This window comes from Sus scrofa, chromosome 18, assembly GCF_054392235.1.
Source record: "Sus scrofa isolate SSC_HxYL_T2T_F1_AM1 chromosome 18, Sscrofa_HxYL_maternal_Yorkshire_Landrace_v2.0, whole genome shotgun sequence".
In the NCBI taxonomy this organism is placed as follows: Eukaryota; Metazoa; Chordata; class Mammalia; order Artiodactyla; family Suidae; genus Sus; species Sus scrofa.
This window is the reverse complement of record NC_139400.1, coordinates 50,576,573-50,600,521: the sequence shown is the minus strand read 5'-3', so window position 1 is coordinate 50,600,521 and position 23,949 is coordinate 50,576,573. Positions and strand designations below refer to the sequence as shown.

At 42.3% G+C, this 23,949-nt stretch overlaps 1 protein-coding gene across 6 annotated transcripts in view; it reads left to right on the top strand.

The window, feature by feature from the left end:
* The window catches only part of ITPRID1 (ITPR interacting domain containing 1), a 299,098-nt gene that overhangs the window by 123,890 nt on the left and 151,259 nt on the right, over positions 1 to 23,949 (top strand). For 4 of the 6 annotated variants that reach the window (XM_085005890.1, XM_021079200.2, XM_021079198.2 and 1 more), the window contains one exon: positions 17,726 to 17,900. The gene's annotated coding sequence lies outside the window, so the exon portion shown is untranslated. Of the gene's footprint in view, positions 1 to 17,096; positions 17,540 to 17,725; positions 17,901 to 23,949 lie in introns of those variants that run through there. The other 2 variants (XM_085005885.1, XM_085005888.1) reach the window with 2 other exon arrangements.

Genomic DNA, 23,949 nt, shown 5'->3' with positions numbered 1-23,949 from the left:
AATACTGAAGAGTCCTCTGTAAGACTACAATGTTTGAATTGAATTTTTTTTTCCAGGAATAGAGACTACTTCTGCCTCAAACAGATCTAGTTATAAGGTTTTCAAAGTCAAAAAGTGCATGGAATTAGGATCATGTAGCTATGACACCAAATCGATCCTGGGATCCTGGCCACTAGGCAGTTGGCTGTGCCAAGTCTTCCCTGTTTTGTTTTGTTTTGTTTTTCTTTAGGGCCACATGGAGGTTCCTAGGCTAGGGATCAAATCAGAGCTGCAGCTTCCAGCCTACACCACAGCAAAAGCAATGCCTGGTGCAAGACACATCTGTAACCTACACCACAGCTCACAACAATGCCAGATCCTTAACCCACCAGGTGGGACCAGAGATTGAACTTGGGTCCTCATGGCTGCTAGTTGGGTTTGTTACCACTGAGCCACAATGGGAACTCCCAGGTCTTCTTGATTGTAGAACGTGTCACTACCTTTTGGATTCCTAAGTATGATTACTACTTCCTCCATGTCTTTTCGTAAGTGATCGAGGCAAAGAATGGAAAGGAGAATTAGTGATTCTAAGTTGTTCCTAATAGGGTATTTTTTAAGCATGAAAGAAGTAAAAATTCATTTTCAGTTTAAACCATTTGATGGGAAAGAAATGAAAAGTAAAATTCTCCTCCTTTGCCCAAAGTGCACCAGTTCCGTTCCTCAGAAGTATTAGTGTTATAGTTTCTTTTGTCATCCGGACATTTTCAATGTCTCTATCATAAATAGATATAGCTATGGATACGTTTATGACTAAATCGAACTATTATTTTTAAAATCACAAAGGTATCATACTTTACAAACTATTCTGTAATTTACTTTAATCAGTTCACAGTGATACTGTGGGTATCCTTTCAACAAAAAGAAATCCACATCACTCTTCCTATTAGCTGCATAATATTCCTCTGCTTGTATGAACCATAATTTATTTAACTAATGTCCTTTTGGTGGGCATTTAGGTTGTTTCTGATTTTCTCCCCTGCTATAAAAAATAATGAGCACCTTCTCTCTTTTCCATCAGTGTATCATTCTGTATAGGTCTTTACAGATCTGTGTTTATATGTCTGTGTGGGAAATTAAAAGAAGGATGTATAATTAAATAGTACTTTAAAACTCTTAACAAATACTGTCAAGGTGCACTCCAAAATGTGAGTGAATCACCCTTGATTATATAGTAATTATAATTTCTTTCTCATTTTTGCTAGTATGGTTCATTTGAGCTTCATATCACACATGTATTGACCATCAAAGTGAAAAAGGGTGACAACACTTTCGTTGTGTCATTAAGAGCCTTCAACTCAAAAGTTTGTACCTGAAGTCCTCTAGAGGATGACTCTGGGCCCCTGAGGGTAAGATTAATCACCTTTTTATCACTGCATCTCCAGCACTTGGTCCAGGTCCTGGTATATGGAAACAGTTCCTTCAGTGTTTATTGAATGAATGAAAAAAAATATGGATAAAGCAATGTAGGAAAAAACTGAAAAAGATATAAAAATTTCAGAAGAATTGGAGACATGGTGTTTGAAGTACAAGGAACTGAAAGAAAATGCTACTAATTATACGCACAATTTGCTTCACAGATATGTGACTTATGCCCCATGCTCAGAAGGGCCCCAATCTTAATTTAATGTGTGGCTGTCACCATCTTGAAATTCTTAATAGGTTTTAATAAAGGCCTCTACATTTTCATTTTTCACTGGACCTTGCAAATTATGTAGCTGGTCCTGGGTACAGATGTTGTAAGTAGATACAAATTAATATTTGTATCCAGATGAAAGTGAGAAATGGGGCCTTTGGAAATTTTTAGTCCATGCTTCTCCTTAGACCAAAATAAACCACCATATACAGTTCCTTCCAATCCTTGTTTTTAGATTAGGGAATAGACTGAAAACTGACCTGTAGCAGCAGTGAAATTATGTGTATGATTCCATCAGAAAAACGTCAGTGTAATCAGCTGTTCACTGAATGGGGAAATAAGAAATAGAAAAAGAAGACAACCAGTTTGCAACTGCAGATTACAACTTAGACTGTAATTACAAAAACTGCAGTGGAAAGAATTGCTGTGTATCCTGAATTAAATATTTCACTTGTGAAAAATTCAACACCAAGTTTATTTTATATATACATACATACACACACCCACCCACACACACACACACACACACACACACGTATATGTATGTACACACATTCATGTAAGAGAGGGAGAATCATGTGCCGAGCATCTTGGGAAGGGAAAGAACAGGGCAAATTCTGGCCATTCACTGAAAAAGGAAACATTGAAAAAGGACCAGGTTCATGGTGTGAAGAATCATAAGTTTGATTTCAGAAGCACAAGAAAAATTTAATTCAAAGTGCCTTTGAGATATTTAAAGGAGCAGTCATAAGGACTCTTTTTGGTTATATGCATTTGGAGATCAAAGGAAATGTCTGGTCTAGAGATGTGAATTTGAAAGTCACATGTTTATAATTGGTGATTGAAATCTTGGGCGTTGATTAAGCAAGGGAGAATGCAAGAGAGAAGAGGCCAGTGGCTAATACTTGCAGAATGGATATGCTTGTGAGCAGTGAGAGGAAAGCTTCCACTGTATTGAGAAGAGATGCCAAGAGAAGAGATTATTTTATGAAGATGAAATGGTCAGTGGTGCCAGAAAGTACTAGCAGGTGCAAGAAAGATGAGAGCAGAACAGTACCTGTTAGATTAAGTGACATAAAGACCACCAGTACTACTAAAAGAGCAGTTCAGGGGACAGAAACCAGACCAAGGTGGAAGGAGAAATGGATGGGATGATGATAATGAAAATGCACACTCTGCTGATGCCCTTTCTCTCCTTCTCTCCCTCCTCTGCTTCAAAGATAAAAAGAATCAAGCCCTATGATCCTCCATTCTGCCCATTCCCTTTGCTAAGAGAGCTTGAGATAATATTGTATGTATCTAGGAAGAGCCAATTTTCTCCAGGGGCTGAAAACAAAGAGCAGCAAAGGTGCCTGCTCCAAATTTTAGATCGGGAGTAACCTTTGAGGTTGGGGAAATAGTTTTTTGTTTGTTTGTTTGTCTTTTTTTTTTTTTTTTTTTAGGGCCATACCCATGGCATAAGGAGGTTCCCAGGCCAGGGGTCAAATTGGAGCTGTAGCCTCTGGGCTATGCCAGAGCAACAGCAACGCCATATCTGAGCCACGTCTGCAACCTACACCACAGCTCACAGCAATGCCAGATCCTTAACCCACTGAGCGAGGCCAGGGATCAGACCTTCAGCCTCACGGTTCCTAGTTGGATTCGTTTCCACTGCACCACGACAGGAACTCTACGGCTGGGGAAACTGCTGAGCAAGGGGCTTCATTCCTCCTTTCAGAAGACAAGAGATTTGAGGAGTATTCATTGTGTTCCAGGCAAAAATGAACCCTGGGTCTAAACTGAGACTCGTCCAAAAGGACGTGTGGAGTCAGAGTATGACCCCTGTGAGGCCATAGCTGCCGAGCACTGTGCCGAGGTCCTGTGGTTAATGCAAAGCGTCCTCCTGGTTACTACAAAAACCAGGGCTCTCGTATTCTCAAAGCTCTCACATTTGGACTTACCCCCTGGCTCTAACTGAGGCGACACACGGAGTCTCAGAAGTACACTAACAGGATTGGAAAGAAGACATCTGAAAACGGTAACTGTCTCTATTCCCTCTCCCCTTAGGCAAGCTACTGACATCTTTGTACCCTAATTTCTTTGTCTTTGAAATAACGATAATAGAATATACCTCATAAGTTGTTGGAAAATTAATGACATAATATATGAAAGTGCTCTGAGCCATGCATAGCATATAGTAAGCACACAGTAAACATTAGCTGTTATTATTTTGTCTTACTACCAGATGCTTGTGAACAGCATGCTTGCATTATACTGTATTTCTCTATAAAATATTAATTTGTTAAAAGTAAATATTTTAAAAATTGCATCATTTTGTGACCCTGTTTTGACTTTTTTTTAACGTAACTGGAGCCTTAAAACAACTGAGTGTTTAGAGTTATTCTGCACTTCTGAGTGGATCTGACAATGGTCACTAAAGAATCGCCTATAGAAATTCAGTGCGGGAGCAAGTGGTGATGGGGAGTCTGACTCGTCTGCATAACTGGAAGAGATGTCTCGAATGCTCAGCCTCTATTTTTCCTTAAAATCGGTTTGATCTGGTGATAAAATGCCCGTTGCTGTGGTGCTGATGTCAATGTCATCGTTAGTCAAGGAGCCACTTCTGGTTGGAGGACTGCCTCAGACGTTAAGGCCAGCTCTTAGCATGTCTGTAGACAAATGGAACTGCTGAGGGTTGCTTTGTGACTTGTTATATCCAACTTAACTTAGAGAGTGGTAGCTCTTCAGGATGTTAAAGTTTCAGATTATCAAATGGATCTAGAGCTTTCTAGAGACTGAAGATTCTGAAAAAGAAAGGAATTGGAAAAGCTTGTTTGTTCTAGCTTGATGGCCAGGCAGAAAATTCTTATTTTTCACAGAAAAAATAGTTGCTAAAAGAAGAGATTCATTATTGGACATGGTTATTCAAACCATGCAAATTAATCCTTAGAAATTCAGAGTTTATGCAACATATGTTTAAGAACAACAAATAGCTTCCCTCCTTTCACTATTGTCAAATAAAGAAAATATTCTCATTGTGATGGTACTTCCAATTGAGCCCCAATTAATTTCTTCTAAAAGGCACTCTAAATATCTGAAATACATGACTGTCTTGGTACGCACCCTGGACTAATAAAGGAACAAACATGATACTTAGCAAAGCTAAAACTTTAGGCTGGGAAGGGGAAATTAATTCACAGTGAATTCCATGGAGAGAAATCTAGACTCAGGGGCAGCCAAGAGGCCAAGAAGGAAGGGAAGATAAGAATGATTCACATTTCAAGTCTTTGTGCTGGGGAGCTTCACTTTGACAGAGAGCTTCTTAGGAATAATCTTTACTCCCTTAACCTGGTTTTGAGGTTGAGGAGATATGGTGGGGGTGGAGGTGGGGGGTGGAAAATGACAGCTCTCTGGTGCTGGGTCCTCTAGCACTCATTTTCTATACATTTTGCTAACTTGGAAGGTAGGTATTACATTGCCATTTAACAAATGAGAAAACCGAGGCTCAGAGAGTATATGTGACTTATGCTGGGTTACACAGCTGGCAACTTGGCAAGGATGGTTGGGTGCTGGGATCAAATCCCATATCATTCCTTCCTCATTAGGCATGACCTTTACTGCTCTGTCCAAGCTGCCTCTTGTCACCAGTTGGGGCTCCCTCAGTTTGGATGTCTCTTTCTAATGACTCTTGATGTGTTTTTGAACCAGTGAATTACAAACATGAACATGCTGAATCTATATCGTGGTATAAGAACTAATCAGTTTATTTTTCAATTAAACTAAGTATCATCATTATATTCCTGCTGACCTTTTTTTGCTATACCTGCCTCATTGTAATCAACTAGTTCAATGACTAATAGCTACCTTGATTATGAAAGGGCACAAACAGTTTAACAAGTTAAACATGTTATAGAGGAAAGCTGATGAAGAAGAGCAAGATATGAGAAAAAGCTGCAGAAAGAACAGTAGATGTCATTAGTGCTCAGCTAAGGATGTGGATTTGCTTCATTTGGTGCTTTGGTGCCCTTCATTTCCTGAATCCTGCTAACACTCCTGCCCGGGCTCCTCCTGGTTCTAATCATAGGCTGGAACGGCAATAGAGGGATGGTTGCTTCCTGCTTCCTTAAACTGAAACCTTATAGCCAATGACAGAGAATGGCCAATATCACTGATAAAATAGATCAATGTTCAAAATCTCCCCATACTGTGGAAATACTGGTTTATTTCATTCTAACGTCTTTTCTGTGTATATGTATAAACATATTTGCTGCATTGAAATTATACCATACACAATTTTATTTTCTGCTTTCTTTTCACTTAATATTGTATTATTTCAGCATGCAAAATTCTTTGAAAAGAATTCAGAAAACAGATTGAATTCATTTTTCTCTTAGTCATGAAACAAATACCTGCATGTTGTGGACAAATCAGGGGTATGCAAGAGTATGGTCTCTCCCTACCCACATCCAGCCCTGTCTCATTCCTGGCACACTGGTAAAATCCCTGCCAGGCCTCTTGCTATTAGGACAAGTCTCTGATTCTCTCTGGGGCCATCCTGTGGCCAGTGAAGGGCCATCCTGTGGCTGAGCTGCAGACAGGATGGGGGTGTTTGCCCATAGCTTCTCTACATCCCTAGCTGAGGACACTTCTTCTTTGATAGTCTTTGCCTAACTTATGAAATATCCACCTTCCTCCCACTTGGCTGCCAAAGCTCAGTTCTGCTGCTTGACCATTGGATAATGACCATAACATTGGGCTTGGAAGATCTGCCAGGTAGTTCTGCCCTTGCGCCTTGGGGCAGAGGGCTTGTGAGTCTGTGTGCATGTGATCCATCCAAGCACCATGACTATGTAGGGTGTTAAAGCAAACTTGAAGCAGTAAGACACTCTAGATTATGCCCAGGCTCTCCAACCCCCTGTCCTTGATCTTGGCCTTGTGGTTTTGGGTTCTAGACTTTGTATCCAACTTGAATTGTTGTATCCTTTGGCAGATTTCCTGCCTGGTTTTACTTCTTGGTCTTTGGCTGGTTCATGTCTCTGGCTTTTGTTGTGTTACTTGTCACCATGTGGGTTTCCTCCCTTGTAACCTCATGGCCATGAGGAATTTTAACTCTGGCCATGGTAAGTCTTTCTCCCTTTCATATCTGTTGAGATGGAGCATATTCCAATATTTTGCCCATGGATGTTGTTGGGTCACTCATAACCTACCCTGCGGTAAAGCATGAAGTCCTGGTCATTCTGCCACTGCCCATATCTGGGAAATTCAGTGTGGCAGGGAGAAAAGACAGTCACTGTCATTGTCTAAAAGAGAGATGAGAAGATAGAGGGGCTGATACTGAATTTACGTTCGCCACTGCAGACAGGGTCACCACCACCTTGCCCATATTTCTTCTTTTGGACTAATTCTGAGGTAGTTCCAGCAGATTTCAGGGTCTCCAGCTCAAGAGGTAAGGGTGGAGAGGATGTGCAGTCTTGTCATCTAGATTGCTCCGTTAGAACGAGGCAGAATCAACAGCCCCTCTGTGAAAGTATTCCTCAGCCTCCTTGGGATGCAGGGCTGGTAAGCTGATCTACCACGAAATTCTGCCAAACTAGCAGCAGAACAGATCTGCAAAGGCGTCAGAGTATCCCTTCAGAGGTCCCTCTGGTCCCTCTCACTCACTGGTGGTGTGAGTAAAATGGGCTACCTTTCCAGAAATCGGGAAAAACTGCAAACTGTAATGATGTATCCTTTGTCCTAGATATTCTATTTTGGAACTTATACTTTAGGAAATTATTAGACAAGTGTATGAAGGGGCAATTGGGTAACTGTAAGGGTAATGGTGGCAGAATTGGTCATAAAAGCCAAAGAGGGAGGGAGGAAGGGAAGGATGGAAGAAGGAGACACACACACACACACACACACACACACACACACACACAGAGAGAGAGAGAGAGAGAGAGAGAGAGAAACTAATGTCTCACAGTATGGAATTGGTTAAATAAACCATGGTCCATCTATACATGAAATACTGTGATGCTGGGCAACTTTTCAAAATAATTTAATTGTGGTTACTAGCCTGGAAAATGTTCTCGTTATATTGTTAAGTTAGAAAAAGCAGGTTACTAAACAGTATCCTTTTAAGGATATGCAGTAAATGTTAACAGTGGTTATTTGTGGGTGGTGTGATTTCAGGTGACTTTTAAAAATTATTTTTGTTTATATGCTTTTTAAAAAATGATCTACAAAAACATGCATTGCTTCTGTAATTAACAGTGAAGGAGGAAAGTAATTTGTCAAGTTACTGAAGCCATTCTGAGCTCATTGCTCTGTGTGAGAAGTAACAGGTACCCCTGGGACCCATACACATCTTCCTGTCTTTGAAACTGAGCTTTCTCTCCATGTCAGGATGAGCAGAGAAATCTGGATGAAAACCTCATACTTGCCAGACATCACATCAGATAAATTCCTGGCATTGGTAATCCTGAGCCCACAGCAGAAGACCCACCTAGAGGCTAGCCCTGAGGAATGAGTTTTCTAGAGCCCAGAAGTGGGCCACCCTCCCTTTCCCTGAAACTTATGCACAGCGCCACCCTGAGGACAGTCAAGGAAATCCAGTGGATCCTTAGCTTTTCAGACCCATTTCTGATCTCAAGAGGCTGCAGTTGTCTCTCAGTTCACTAATGTCTGCATCTCACCTACCCTGACCAAACCAAGCCTCGCAGAACCACCCTAAATCAGATCAGAGTCTTTGCAGGTGGTGCCTAGGAATCTGTATTTTAAATAAGCTACTCTTTGCACACTGAAAGCTGGAAGACACACCCCTGTTTCTCTATGCCCTTAGACATTCAGGCCGGCAGAGCTAATTTCTCCCTTCTCTCTATAGCAAGGTGGCAGAATCCGTGGGAGTTCAGACAAACTGAATCTCATTAACAGCTTTATGAATTCCTTCATTCATCTCCACTGCCTGACACTGGTGGTAAAGGCATAAGCCACGGCCCCCCCTCCCCAGGAAGATGCAGACAGAGGGGATGCTGGCATGTAAGTAGGTAGTTACTGTACAGTGTGATGGGAGGACATCAGAGGTCAGAAGGAGAGAAACCAAGATGTGACAAGGTGTGGAGTATTCAGATCTGGTAGGAAACCTGCATGCCTGGAGCACCAGAAGCAGGGACAGTAAGAAGTTGAAGAGTCAGTGAGAGCCATGTTGAGCCCATTGTACAGCTGAGAAAACAGAGGAATTTGGAGCTAAAGTAATTTGATTGTGGTAATATAGGGAATTTGGATTAGAAATAACTTCTCTCCTAGGGTAGAACACTGTCTGGGGTTCCTACCTTCCATCCAGAGAGCAAGGTATAGCACTGTAACCTCAGAAAAAGGCATATTTTATTGCATCAGTTCTTTATTTATTTATTTATTTATTTTTTTGTCTTTTTGCTATTTCTTGGGCCACTCCCGCGGCATATGGAGGTTCCCAGGCTAGGGGTCAAATCGGAGCTGTAGCCACCGGCCTACACCAGAGCCACAGCAACGCGGGATCTGAGCTGCGTCTGCAACCTACACCACAGCTCATGGCAACGCCGGATCGTTAACCCACTGAGCAAGGGCAGGGATCGAACCTGCACCTCGTGGTTCCTAGTCGGATTCGTTAACCACTGCGCCACGATGGGAACTCCTGCATCAGTTCTTTATTTTGATGTCATGGATCCCTTTGAGAATCCGATGAAATGTGCATATGTATACACACTTCTGAAAAAATTGTAAGAGGTGAATTGACCCCCTGAAGCACTTCTACAGTTTATGAGAGAAAAACTCCTTACCCAATAAAGGACAGAAAGAGGAGGGAAGGCTAAGAATGCACAGCATTGAAATGTAAGAAAACAATTTTCATCATTAGTGGAAGAAAATGCCTTCATGAAGAGCAGGAGGAAAACAACAAGATGAGTAGGCCGTGTGACATGCTGCCAGCAAAACATCCAAAGTGATGACAGCTGACGTGCTAGCAGTATTTTAGGATCTCCCCACCACTCGCACATTTGTTACTTGGATTCACTGACAAAGGCCCACACTACAGATTATCGACTCTCTCTCCATTGAGGCTTTTCTCTTGAGGCATGACAATATCCACACTACGGGCCTGGAAAAAACATCAAACTATCAGCCTGATGAAAACTATGCAGTGTATATTAATGAAATCATGCCTTGCCTTTCCCACAGGATTCCAGGAAATTCTCATTCGTCTCTGGGTGACACAGCTTCCCCTGCAGTGTCTCTACGCTAGACATTGCTTCAAGGCCTGGGGCAGCAACCACAAATGGTGTGTGCCCAGCCTGGCCTCTGCTTTTAGGGCCTTGTTCTGCTAAATACGATAAACACACCGTCGATAAGATGGCTGTTGGTAATGTCATGAGCGGCCCTGTTGAGATGGCAGCCGAATCGGAGCGGCAATCTCAAGACCTCACTTAGGAAGTGGGGAGTGTAAGAAAACGCAAGGTGAAGACCATTCGGTTCTTTGGCCCTAAGATCATGTGCCTCATCTCTGACAGGGCCAGCCTTGACATCTGATCTGAGGTCAAGTTAAAAATGACTAGTAGCAGCACTGAGAATGTTTTCTCAGTGGAACCTGTCCTTTTAAAACCTCTCACAGACGGGACCCTAGTTGACACGTTCCCTCATCCCCATTATTGGAGCCCTGGAAGAGACCTTCAGAGAATCTGTTCATCAGCTTCTGCTTCATCTCTTACAAGGGACAGATTACTGTTCCTACTTAATAGATGAAGAAAGCGAGTCATCCATGGTGAAAGGAGCGTGGGGTTTGGGACCCTGGAGTTCTTGATTCAGTGAATCTGCGCCTTAACATCCTTATCTGTAAAATGGGGGTAAAACCTATGCTATCCAACATTATTATAGAAATTAATCAGATACTTTTTTGAAAGTGCCTAGTATCAAGTCAGGTAGACAGTAGGTACTCGGAAAATAGTTTCTTCTCCTAAACCAACTGGCCCAGAGTTGCTCTTGTGGAAAACGGCAGAGCCAGGTGTTCCGATGGCAAATCCAGGAGTCAATCCGTTTGTGCTTCCCCGCCCTGCCCACGTCTTCTTTCTTCTCAACACCAGTGTGGAAGGAGCTTCACGTTCCCATCTGGAAACTTGGAAATTCACCTTCATGACAAAGATTCCTGCAGAATTAATTCACAGCATCACTAAGGTGGGGTGGCGGTGGATGTGAGTGGTTTTTTTTTTTTTTTATAGTGTTACAATAATTTATCATCTTCTCTCCAGCAGCCATACTCTGGCTGGCAGCTCTAAAAACCCTACAGTCCACGAGAGAGCAGTGAACAGAAATATTTTCAAGAGCAGATGGGACGTACCTTCAAAACGTAGGATTGTCCCACTGAAACTGGGACATCTGGCAACCCTAAAAAAGCCCAAACTAGATGAAATAAAAATTATGAGATGGAGAAGGAAAAAAATATGTCTTTGCATTGATTAGCAGGGAATGTAATTAATCTCCTTCAACTCCCTTTTCAGTCCTGTGGTGTAAAACAAGAAGAAATCGCAGTCTTACCACGTTCCCCTGTGACAATTCTTACGTGATAATTTCAAAGTAGTATGAGTTTTAAAACTTTGTAGTAATGCCTCCCTTTCTATTGTTCAGAACTGTTCAGGGAGTGATAAAATTCATGCCCAAACTTCCTCAATACAATGCTTTTCCTATTAGCCTGGCCAACAGGGGTGTGGAGGAGAGGGTGGAGAATGTTTAGTGAACTAGGATCAGGCCAATTTTTAGTTTTTTTAAGAAATTACTTTTTTTTTTTTTAAATCTTCCTTTGTCTGATAGCTGGTTTTATTCTGGATTTTTCTTTTTGTGGGGTGCAAAAGCAAAGTGGGGAGAGCTGATCAGCCCCAAGGAAAGAAGGAAAGATTTCCAGCTTTTTTTCTCAACTGTGCTCGTATTCTCCTCATTCCACTTTGACTCCTAGCATCTGGTGTTATTTTGGTCAATTTTTCTTATCAAACCTGTGTTCCATTTAACGAGACACCATTGGACTAGACAGCAGTGTTAGTGTGTGGCTATGTACCCTTGTCTCCTTTTCCTGTCCTGCTCGGGTCCAGCTCAGTGCCTAAAACACTATAGATACTAAACAGTGAAATGTGTGTGGATTTGAGCAGACTGGACCTCTCATACTGACCCATAATTCTGCATTTGGTCTGAAAGAGGATAAGACGAGGAGTCAGTGTCAGGATTCAGGATCTGCTAGGCCACAAAAATAAAAACAAAGACCAAAATCTGAGAAACAAAACCCTTTAAAGTCAAATATCCTATCTTTAGGAAGGTATCTAACATATCCCTATTGAACTGTAGTTTATTCTCCCAAGTATTCTGTTTTGCCCATTTCGTGGATTAGAGAAATATTATGGACTGAATTTTATCCCTCCAAAATTCATATGTTGAACCCCTACCCCCTAATGTAATGGAATTGAAAGATGGGACCTTTGGGAGATCATTAGGATTCTTGAGGTCACGAGAGTAGAGGCTTCATGATGGGGTTAGTGATCTCATAAGAAGAGCAGAGGTAAACCTTTCTCCTTACATGTGTATGCTCAGAGACAGGTCATGTAAGGGCATAGCAAGATGGTAGCCACCTGCAAGCCAGAAAGAGAGTTCTTAGCAGGAACTAAATCAGTTGACACTTTGATACAGGACTTCTGACCTTCACAACTAGGAGAAATTAATTTCTGTTGTTTAAGCCTCCAGTCTATAGTATCTTGATATGACAACCTGAGCTAATACAAGTCTTGATGCTCAGAATGGTTAAACACCATGCCCAAGGGCACATGACTAAGAAATGGTAAAGCCAAGACAAGAACTCATGTGTCTGACTCCAAGCCCAGGACGGTTTCTACTATACCGTGTGTCCAGCTCCAAGTTCATGACTTATCATGCATAACTATGTAAACCACGCATGGATATACGCCTCTCTTTTATCCCAGGAGTTATTTCCTGGAGCAAACCCACTGGTTTGAGCAGTTCATGGGAGTTAGAAGGCTTGGATCCTCTGCCATGTAGAAGCTGTAAAACCAGAGAAGCCACACAACATAGACTGCTTAGAATGGAATGATGGAAATGAGTGAAAAGAATTCTGTTAGTCAAGAGAGCAAGGCCCCAGGGTCAGCTCTAACACTTAGCATATGTGAGACCGTGGGCAAATTGCTATACCTCAGTTTCCACTTCTGCAAAATGGAAATAACAGTTCCTGCCCTTTCTGCTTTATAGAATTGTTGAATCAACAACAATTGCATAATGAATATGCAAAGAAAATGCAAATGAAAAAATAAATGCATAATGTGGGTGAAAAAGCATAGAGGATTGTAGAGTTGTCCACAGTGTTGGGGGTCTCTTTTTTCGTTATAAAAATGGTCAATAATGAAAAGAGGGTCTCTAAAGATTGAGTGATAGTATCCATTATGTATTAATTTAAATGCTGAACTAATTTTTCCTAAAAGCAATTGTTCATATTTGAACTGTGCTTTATAAACTTTTTTTTTTTATCAGCCAGATTAAATTTCTTATAGTTCACTTGGGCAGAAATAATTCATTGGCATTGCCATCACTTTGATAAACGGTGCTTTGAGGGCTTAAAAACATCCCCAAGGATGGAACGGATATTTGCCAAGGGATCTTTTGGTCCATGAATCTCACTAATTTGCTCCTTGTGCAGTTATATGAATGAGGAAAAGGCCCTGGCTCTTGGATTTGGGACATCTGAACTGACTCCTGCCAAGTGGCAGGGACAATTTTAGTGCCGCTGAGAATCTGACTGCTGTTTCCGCCTACTCCCGCCTTCCTCCTTCCTCCTGTCCTTGAGCACGCAGATGCTGCCTGCCTTCTGCTCTCTCCTTTACCAGTTTCTTGTATTTCCATGTCTCCTTGCACCCGTTTTCCTCACTCAAGACTCTCGCTTATTGCTGTGTTTTCCTCCTTATCCATCCCCACCCCCCCATGCCCAGCTCTGTATTGCTTGGTTTCTCCAATAGACCTATGCTCTGTGTTTCCTTATCCCAGTGAGCATGATAGGGCACAGCCTGGAGGTAGCAGGGGTAATTTGGTTCAAAGCTTGAACCCTCAAAATGCCAATGATAAGATTCTGTTCAAATGTGACCAGCGTCTTTACCTTTCTTTTTCTTCTCTTCCCTGTATCCTCCCATTAGCTGGACACCAGTCTTCAGTTCTGCCCACTTCTGCCTACCAAGACACCCCATTGCATTCAGAGTGAAACTTCTACATATCAAATCTGACCGTGTCGCTTCTAGAATGTCCCAGTAACTCCAGATAAAATCCATTTTCCTTAACTTCACATTCAGGGTTCTCCATCACCTGGCCCGACTTACTTCTGAGAACTTATTTCCAGCTATACATGTAGTGCACACTTATTGTTGATCTCCATTGGCATTGCTAGTGAATTAATGAATGAGTGAGTGAATTAATAAAGGGTGGGTGCTCAGATGGGCAGTAGCGTAGTGGCACGGAAAGGATATGGACTTCATATTAGACTATGTTCAGGTCTCAGCCACTTATGTGCCTATTGAGCAATTGATCTATGATAGTAAATAATAGCAAATCTTATGCCATTCCTCAGGGCCAGAACTAAGGAGAGATGAATGAGGTATCCACTTTGGATGCAGAATTTAAGGGGATACCAAATAAACTCAAGAATCAAAAAACACTTTTAATATAATATTATTAAAATCAAAATTAATGCAAAAAAATCTATGATGAATGCCATTTCAGAATTTAAAAAAAGGATCTACCATGCACTTATACAACTCACCTCACTCTCTTTACCCTGCCGTTCTTATTGGATTACTGTGAGGATTCAATACAGGGTGTTAACAGCCACCTAGCCTAGTGGCTGGTCTTCGACTCTGACCTGAATTCGCTCTGAAGCAGTGATGCCCTGAGTGTGGCTCACAGACCAGCATTGATATATAGAGTCTGCAGCGAGAAAAGAACAGACGTTAAAAGTGTTTGTGTATCTTTATAGTAATCGAACAGAGTGATTTTATGTTCAACCTATTTACAAATTCAGGATTTTTTTTTTTTTTTTTTTAGCTTTTTAGGGCTGGACCTGTGGCATATGGAAGTTCCTAGCTGGCCTACATCACAGCCAGAGCAACGCAGAATCCTTAGAGTGAGGCCAGGGATGAAACCCGCATCCTCATGGGTATTGGCTGGGTTCATTACCACTGAGCCACAATGGGAACTCCCTAATTTTCTTTTTTAGAAATTCCTTTTTCTTGCACTTTACAAAAGTCTTTGTGAATGATGGTTTCGAGATAATTTTGCAAAACTGGTCTTCATCACAGATAATTTAAAAATTCACTGGCCTCAAGTCCGAGACCGCGCAGAAGGTCCGTAGTTTTCTAGGATTGGTTTATTTGTTCCTAACAAGGTTATATACCAAACTGTGTGTGGATGTGGTCTAGAAAGTACTAATTCTGGGTTTGGGCGGGGGCAAGGGGGGCTATCATTGTCGTCTCTGCAAATGGTGCCCCCTGGTGTCCTGAGCAGAGCAAGCCTGTGTAGGTCCCGCACAGTCCCCCAGGATCCACTCTTTGTATCCCTTTGCAACCGTTCAGGTTGTATTTCATTTTCCCTTTTTATTCCTCACTTGCTGCTGCATTCACCTGGATAATGTATCCATCCTTCTACTCATTCATTTAAGAAATACTTAGGAGCCCCTACTGTGGGCGGGGCACATTTATAGTGCTGGGAATATAGAGAGGAAAACGTCCGATGTGGTACCTACCTTTACCTAGCTTACAGTCTAGAACAGAGACCAGATGGACAGATAAATATATCAGCTACAAACTGATGATGTACCGTAAAAACTAAACCAAGTGTTCTAATGAATTAGCTAACAAGGCTTACTTAAATAGGGTGTTCAGAGAAGCCCTTTCTGAGCACAGGAATCCTGATGTCTGACAAGGTCTTAAGCATGCAAATAGCAAGGGAGAAACATTTATAGGAAGAAGGAATACGTGCATTAAGTCCAGAGGATGGAAAGAGCTCACTGTGCTCCAAGACCTGAAGGAAGAGTCGTGTGGTTAGATAGAGGGACACCCCGTGAGGTTGGGAGGCGGCACGCCACATCACGAGGCATCTGTGAGCCATGGTGAGCTGTTTGCACGCTATTCTAAATGCAGCGAGGAGCCTGTCCCCAATTTTAAAACTTGTGGCTCATCTTTGACTTGTATATTATTTGGGATATTAAGCATTGGTTAACACAAGGCAACTCAACCTAGTAAGCCTCCTCTAGCCTCTGTGACTGGACATTGTTTTTGTCTATGCAGGGCACTCCCCCCCCTCCGCCCCCCATGACTGCTCTTCCTACACTGTTGCTTATTTTGGTGTGGACTCTGATCCTGGGGAACAAAGCTGGCCGGGCATGATCTGCTCCGACCCAGTGGCTGGTCAAAGGAAAAATGTGTGACCAAAGCTGAACTCATCAGGTTCCTTTTCTGAAGTTTCTTCTGACTAGAACCAGCAGGAAAGAGCATGTGTCCTGTGACTGGACTTGAGCTGTCTGTGACTACATCCTCTGCCTCAAGGAGGATAACGTTGGTGCATTGGAGTGAATGGGGCCAAAAATAGGCGGGCCGATGTAAAGGACAGGTGGATAGAAGGTTGGAATGGTGTCAGTCACAGGTCCCAGTCTCTGACTTCACACTGCCATGGTTCCTTCATTACCCTAGAAACTTCTAATAAGTCTTTTTTACGTGTTGTTTTGCCTAAGCTTGTTTGAGTACAGTTTCTGTGACCTGTAACTGAACAGACGTTACAGATCCATCTTCCTCATTTTCTCACCGCCTCCAGGGCAGTCCCGTCCCACCGTCCACCTTGCCCAGCACTTCCATCTCCCTCGACAGCAAGTGGAAGCCTTTGTTTCCCCAAGTAGGTTTGTCAGAAACGTTCTACAATTGGGAAACTGACTTTGACTCTTTCTCAGTTTTTGGAGATGTCCTTTATTGTGGCAGTGGTTAAGGGAGGAACTGGAAGATCAGAGTAAATACTCTCTGCAGGTTCTGTGTCTCAATGTTTGAGCGTATACTTACCATGTCTTTATAAATACACAGGCTTGCACACACACACACACACACAGATTCATACGCAGACACACAAATGCACACATGCTAGAATGCATTCTTAGGGACATTCAGGGCAGTTTCAGTTGTTGCTTTTATGACCAAATAAAAGGAATATCATTTTCCTCAATGTTCTATAAAAGAAAAGCCGTTTTCTTGGGCTCTGGGTCAGTTTAGAGTTCTTCGAAACCATCTGGAGCATGATTTCTTTTCTTCTTAACAATTTCTTTGTGCTATTTTTCTTTAAGCTCAACTGTAGTAAGGGGGAAAAAAGCCTCTAGAAACCAAGCCAAAAATCGGTGTGAATCCTGACAGCAGGCTCCAAAATGCCAAGTGGGAGAGAGAGAAATGGAAACGCTGACTTTTTCCAAAGCCATATAACAATCCATCCTTCAGGAGATATCCATGTGGTCTCAAGGCGTCTAAGCTTTCAGAGGCCGGCCCGGGCCAGCAGCAGCAGCTTGCCTTGGTGGCTGCATATTGTCACATGCCCATCTATCCATCTCTTTCTACCACACTGAATCTGGTGACCTTTAGGATTTGCTGCAAATCCAGATGTTCAGTCTGGCTTGGAAACTCCCAAAGGACGAACTATTGTTGTGTCACAGAGGTGTATATAGATATTTCACACTGCTGGTGATAAGTTAATGAGGAAGGTGGCTCGTGGAAGTTCTGGAAATGAATGATCTGCTGTTGTAAATTGTTTTTTTTCCTGTGGCTTACTCTGCTTAGAATAAATTCTGCTGTTAACCCTAGATCCATGGTATGTTGATCATACAGGTGGTGATGTAACTAGGAATGCGCCCATTTTGAGACCCATTTACACAAAATTCTCAACTCCAAAACATATTAACTGTACAGTAATTATCTGTATTTCAAAATAATTCTGTTAAGACATTTTCCTGTTCAATGATTCTAATAAACATCCACCTTCTTCACTTCCTTTCAGATAGAGTATTTGTGAGGTCAGAGACAAGACGGCCAAGTAGAAGGACTCAAGCTCACCTCCTCTCATGAAAACACCAAGATCACAACTAACGGATGAACAGTTCAACCCAATAGACGGGAAGCTACCAAGGAAGATACACCACACCTAAAGACAAAGAAGAGGCCGCATTGAGATGGTAGGATGGGCGCTTTTCACAATGTTTGTGGTTACTTACACATATTTGGGGAACAGTAATGTTTTGAGTAAGGTGGAGAGTTCTTGTGCTGTGAAACAAAAGTATCAACTTATAAAATTTAATCACATGGCTCTCCCTTTAATAAGATTTGTTGGTTATCTTGTTCACTTTTGATCTTGGAGGGGGTTGCACTTCATACGACTCTATGGCTGAATTACAGATTCCAATTGACTCTTTGTTGAGTGTGACAGATTTGGTGAGCTGCTACTGAAGCTAGTTAGCTGGTCCCCAGGAAATGTCCCTGGATTCTTTTTTCCACCTGCCTGCTAGGTGACAGGGGTGGGGGAGGAGAAGCCTAGGAGTGGAGCCAGAAACCTCTTTTGAGATGAGGCTCTAGTAATGACCATTTGTGTCACTGTCTGGTGAGTCATTTTCTTCTCAGAGCCTTCCATTCCTTGTTTGTAAGATGGAAGTCGTTCCTGTCCAAACTCTCTATGTTGTCATGGGATTTAAATGAGATTATACATGTGAAAAAAACTTCTTAATCTATAAAAAAAAAAGTCACACAGGAAAGTTAGTTAGCATCCTCGTCCTTTTGTCCATATGATAATGATGTTCCCTTGCTTTGTTCCTGCATCCTTGCAAGGTGTATTGTTTCAAATCCCAGCAAGAAGCAGAATTCATTCCCAGTTTTTTGACTGAGAGACTCTACTAAAGGAGTAGTTGTGTGGGTTGGGCCAAGGGGACCACCGGGAAAGGTAGGAGACTGAGACAGTACCAGTACTGAGAAGCCATTGCTGCCTCTAAGGCCAGAGGTACTGGAGCTGGGATGGAAGGAACCATACACTACAGCTCAGTAGGAGCTGGAGCCCAGGAGGGGCCATCTCATGAGAGCTGCTCTGGCAGAGGACCACAGTCTGCACCTGTCTGAGAAGGCTCAGGCTCTGGGCAAGGGGAGATGCACTTACTCTCTCTCTCTCCTCCTGCCCTCTGGTGTCTCATTGGCTAAATCCCATTGGAAATGAGCTGGGAAGGGATTCAGAATAGACAGTGCAGAGCATAGATGGGGGCACATGGAGAACCACCAGTTCATCTGGCTAATTCCTTCTTTTTATGAAGTTTCCACTCCCTCAGAATGACTTTCCCTACCACCCAATCTAAAAGACCTTTCATCAATCCTTTTCAACTCCGTCACCTTGTGTTTTCTTTGTAACACTCATCGCCGCCTAGAATCATCTTAATTTGCTTGGTTATTTATTATTCCTTTCCCCCTGATAGAAGGTCCACTCTATGAGGTGAGGGTCCTTGTTGGTTTTGTTCACTGCTCTAACTCCACTGAATAATAAATCTCTATTTAACAGTTGCTGAATGGGTAGTGGTGGTAGAGTAATTAAGGGAGAGGTAATATGATTAAGGATGCCATCAAAAGCATATCTGAGCTATAACTCTATCGACAGAAATATCTTTGATCCTGACCTCTGGCTGAATTACTAGTTAAAATTTCCCATTGTAAAAAATTCAGGCTGCCCACTCCTGCCAGGGGCTGGGGAATGTTCATTGCCTCAAAGACTCTTTGTTCCCTCATTGTTCTTTGCACATTGCAACAGGAATAGCTTTTACCTGACTAAGGGGCAGGAAGAAGTGGGGACACTACCATTTCCTCTATACATGCCTTATCATTCTGGCAAAAGGAGAGCTCATGCTGATGCACAGAAGCCCCTGCCCCCAAGAGTCCTGGATGCATCATGGTGATGGCAACAACACTAGAAATCCCTTACGCTTGTGTAAAGTGCGATAGGGATTAGCAAGGACTTTCATTGTCATCATCTTTTAATCCTGAAGCTACCCCATAGGAGAGGTACTGCTCTTTTATTTCTTAAATAAGAAGGATGAGGCTCAAAGAATTTAGCTGAGTTGAGGCAAACTGGAGCTTGGTCTCAAACTCAGTCCCCTTAGGAGCTGTTTCTTACATCAATTTCACTGGAAAGGATATAGAATTCTACAGGCAAAACCTGTCACTGACAAGGGAAATCCATGAATGGGAGACTCGGAATAGTCTTTATCCAGTAACTGGCAAGGATTCTTTCAGCATCTGTTAATTGATCAGGGAGCTCAAGCAAGTAACAAAGAATGGATTTTGGACTCAGACTTAAGTTTATTTGCCTTGGAACATATTTGCCTTTTGATTTTAGGTAAGTTACCTCACTCTGAGTCACAGTTTTCTCTTCTTCTAAAAGGTTTATGAACATGTCTTCTAGAGTCATGCGAGAATTAACTTGCCCCAAATCACAACTTTAGCAAGGGGCAAAACTAGAATTTGAGCCCAGTCACTAGTGCTAGAGTTTTCCCTCTGAGATAATAATATTGAAAATGAGCCTGGAAATTTTTCGGTCCTTCTGAATCTCATTTGCCCACTCCGCCAACACCAGGGGTTTGCCCACTCACTGTCAGAAGAAAAGGAGGCGGTGTGGGGGAGGGCGAAAGGACTTGATGTAGTACGTCCTTGTCCCCCAGCAGGTGCTGAGTCTGAGAGCCGAGACAGCAGAAGACAGGAGCTGAAACAGAGCATCAGCCCACATTTGTCTTGATAGAGAATGTGTCTTGAGTCATCAAGGACTTGAGTCTGTCCCTTCCAAATATAAAAGAAAGAATAGCCCAAGCGCTTTCGCATGGGATCGTCTCCCCTTCCTTCGCTTTCTAGTGCTCTCGCCACGGGGGAGGTAGAAATCCTGTGGCTCGTTTCGATACAGGCCGTGGGGACCCAGATGATGCCAAGGACGGCTGGCTGTCCTTTTGCTGTGCCTGCTCAACAGCAGTAAACAGCCACCTGTCCCCAGGGGAAGTGGACCTCACTGCTGATGTGAGCATAAACTGCCCAGTCTGCCCGGGCTGCATCCTGTGATGACCATGGGAAGGGAGTCCTTTCTGCTCCGGAGGGCAAGTGGCCTTGGCAGTTAATCAAGCAGCTGAGGAGACATAGTAGTTAATCATGTCAGACACTGTGGCATCAGCTCTCTTTGAAACAAAAGAAGGGCAGGGGTCACCAGCAGTACCAGGCAAAAGGAATGGCAGGGAAAGAGGAATGTTAAAGGGGAAATATGCTGGCTGTGACTTTAATGTGGGTTAAGGTTATTTGAAATGTGCGTGGGAGTAATTCTTGTGAAGTAAAATTGACAACATTGGATACCTGGATGCACTCTCAGAGATGTGGCCCACAACTAGAGACTCTGAAATTGGCATCGGCTGCCTTGGAAAAGAGCTCCCAGTTCCGTTCGCCTGGCCAGCAGAACCCAGGGGGCCATGAGGTGGATATTTGGAGTGGATTTAATCACTAGATGGTAGGGAGTAGATTAAAATGGCTTGGATGAGGTCATATTACTTAATCTGGCCATTGGCTTCTCAATGAGCACATCCATATAATGAGAGCAAGAATTGTATCCTCAGTGCCTGGCGCAGAGAAGTTGCTTAATTAATGGCTACATACTACTAATAATATATACATACATATTTTTTAATCATGTACTAACAGTGTACTGGGTAGTATGCTAAGAGATTCACACATTCAGTCCTATCCCCAACCAGTGAGTTACAGAGCAGGGACTCGAAACCTGTCCCCCTAATGTTGGCCCTTGCACACAGCATCTCTCAGCCGCTGCTCTCTTTGGGGACCTTGTTGGTTAATACATGATAATCTGAGAAGCTGACTCACACAGTAGTACTAAGTGTTGTGATTGGCTTCCCAAGGCCTCTACATTTTAACACTGTTGTCAGTGCTTTAATACAAATGTTCATTGTGGGAAGCCTTTGGGCACCTCGGCAGCCTCGTAGAAGTTCGAGGGAATGTGAGAGATTTTCCTCAGTGACTAGCAACTTGATGGAGATCAGTGCATTTGGGGTAGGGTCCAACCAATTTCGTTATCATACTTGAAAATGTTTTGTGAGAAGTATTTGGCCACCCAGCCTCTTCCCACCACCATTCATTGTTGTTGTTGCTGTTAAGGGGGTGGTTGTTTGTTTCGGTGTAATATATATTAACATTCCATGGGCCTTGAATTACATAGTTTGTGAAACCCTGGTTTATTCTACTCTTAGGAGAAAATCAAAGAATCAAAGTCATGGCAGAAATATGCAATCATTAATACTCTCTTTGTGTGTATATATATGTGTGTGTGGTAATTGTGTGCACGTGTGTGTGTGTGTGTGTGTGCGCGCGCGTGCATAAGAGAACCAGAGATGGAAAGAGAGAAAGAGCAAGCTTGAGCCCTGTCACCGTGTCTAATTGGGAAGAGGAAGTAGGGGAATACCGATATATTTCATCACTTCTCTTGCTGTTCCCTGCAAATGTACGCAACAATTGCTCCAGCTTTTCTTCTTAACCGTTATCATATGAGTATTGCAAATGGGAACTTAATGCGAACTAATTTTGTCAGGAATTAGCATGTTTTGCTGGGAGTGGTGCGAACTGGCAAGGGTAGGGGTAGGAAAGGAAGGTAAAGATGAATCCAGTTCCTGGGGTGGACAGATAATGCTTAGGGTCTAGGGCATGACAATGTACCAGCTTCTCTTAGGAAAGCTGGCAAGGCAATTAGGGCCCAGCTTCTCTGAGCCACTGCATATATACCCCTGATCTACAGCCAGGGGTAGAGAGAAAGGTTAGTAGGAAAATTTGAGGATCTCTTCTCATGGGACTGCAGATTTTGAAGAGTCTGCCTGGGTATAAGTTCTTCTCCCACAGTTCCATATCTCAGATAGACAAGGCTGGACTGGATGATATTGAAGGTTTCTGACAGAGTAATGCTCGATGACTTGATGGTATCTTTACACAAGGGTTACTAAAGATTGATCATTGCAGAACTACTGTTCGGAATACTGCTTGGCAAGTAGCCCCCAGTATAGGCTCTTTAAGCATCTTCTAAAATACTCATAAAGAAGCCTAATAAAGAAAATCCAAAGCATTAGAAATTGAGATTTATATACACTTTATCAGGATTTGGAATGCCTTGTCACTAAATAAAATATAAATGGAATAATTTTAGGAAAAAACCTATCAATTTGTATCATGACCTGGTTCAATGTCATGAAACAGTATCACTGAAGAAATAATAGATGTTGTCTTCCTTTCATATAATCTCTTATAGACTTAAGAACCAGGACCTTTACCCACAAGACTAGGAATGTTTCTCTAGCTCAATCCTTTACCTCCCACTTTTTAAACTCTAAAGCAGAGACTATAAATCTTAGAACTCAGCTAGGAGATGTAGAGGGCAGGGTTAAGCAGAGTGCACTCTGGAAATTTCCATCCTATGAAGAAAGCAGTGAAACCCAAGGCTGAGGAAGGAAAGACTTACAGAGCACAACAAGCTTGGCATGGTCAGTTTTCACCTGTTGTTGGGATTTATAGCATGAGAGAACCGAGACAGGAATATTATATACTCAATAAAAGCTTCTAAGAAACTGGTCATGGATGTGAAAGATGTGCCCATTAACCTGCCCTCACATTTTAGATTTGAGAAAGTAAATCAACAGATAGAATTTGAACAAGAAAAGGGCTATCCTTTTACCCTGTCTGAAAATACATATGGGGGATTACTAGACCTCACATTACTTTAAAGATAGACAATAATAGTAAGAAAACAGCATGGTGACTAAGAGAAAACACCCTTCCAATAGGATATCTGGCACATCACTAGAGAAAACAAGAAAAGGAAAGTATTTCTAAAAATTGTCCATTCATGATCCCAAAGAAAATTTGGGCAAGTCATTTGGTATATTCAGCATAGAACAAATAGACATGGTCTATGTGAAACATGAGCAGATACAGTCATAAAGGGAGAGCAGATTGAAATTAAAAGGTTGGAGTGTGGGATTAAATTAGACTTAAATGATATAATACAGAATTTCACAGAGTCTTTAAAAACAGTAGCAGCATTAAAGTTTACATTGTAAGAGAGTAGAACTGATGTGAAAGAAAATTATCAGCGATATGAACAAAAAATCTATTATTTTTTTCTGGAATGCAGAGGCAGTATATAAAAAGAGAACAGTGCTA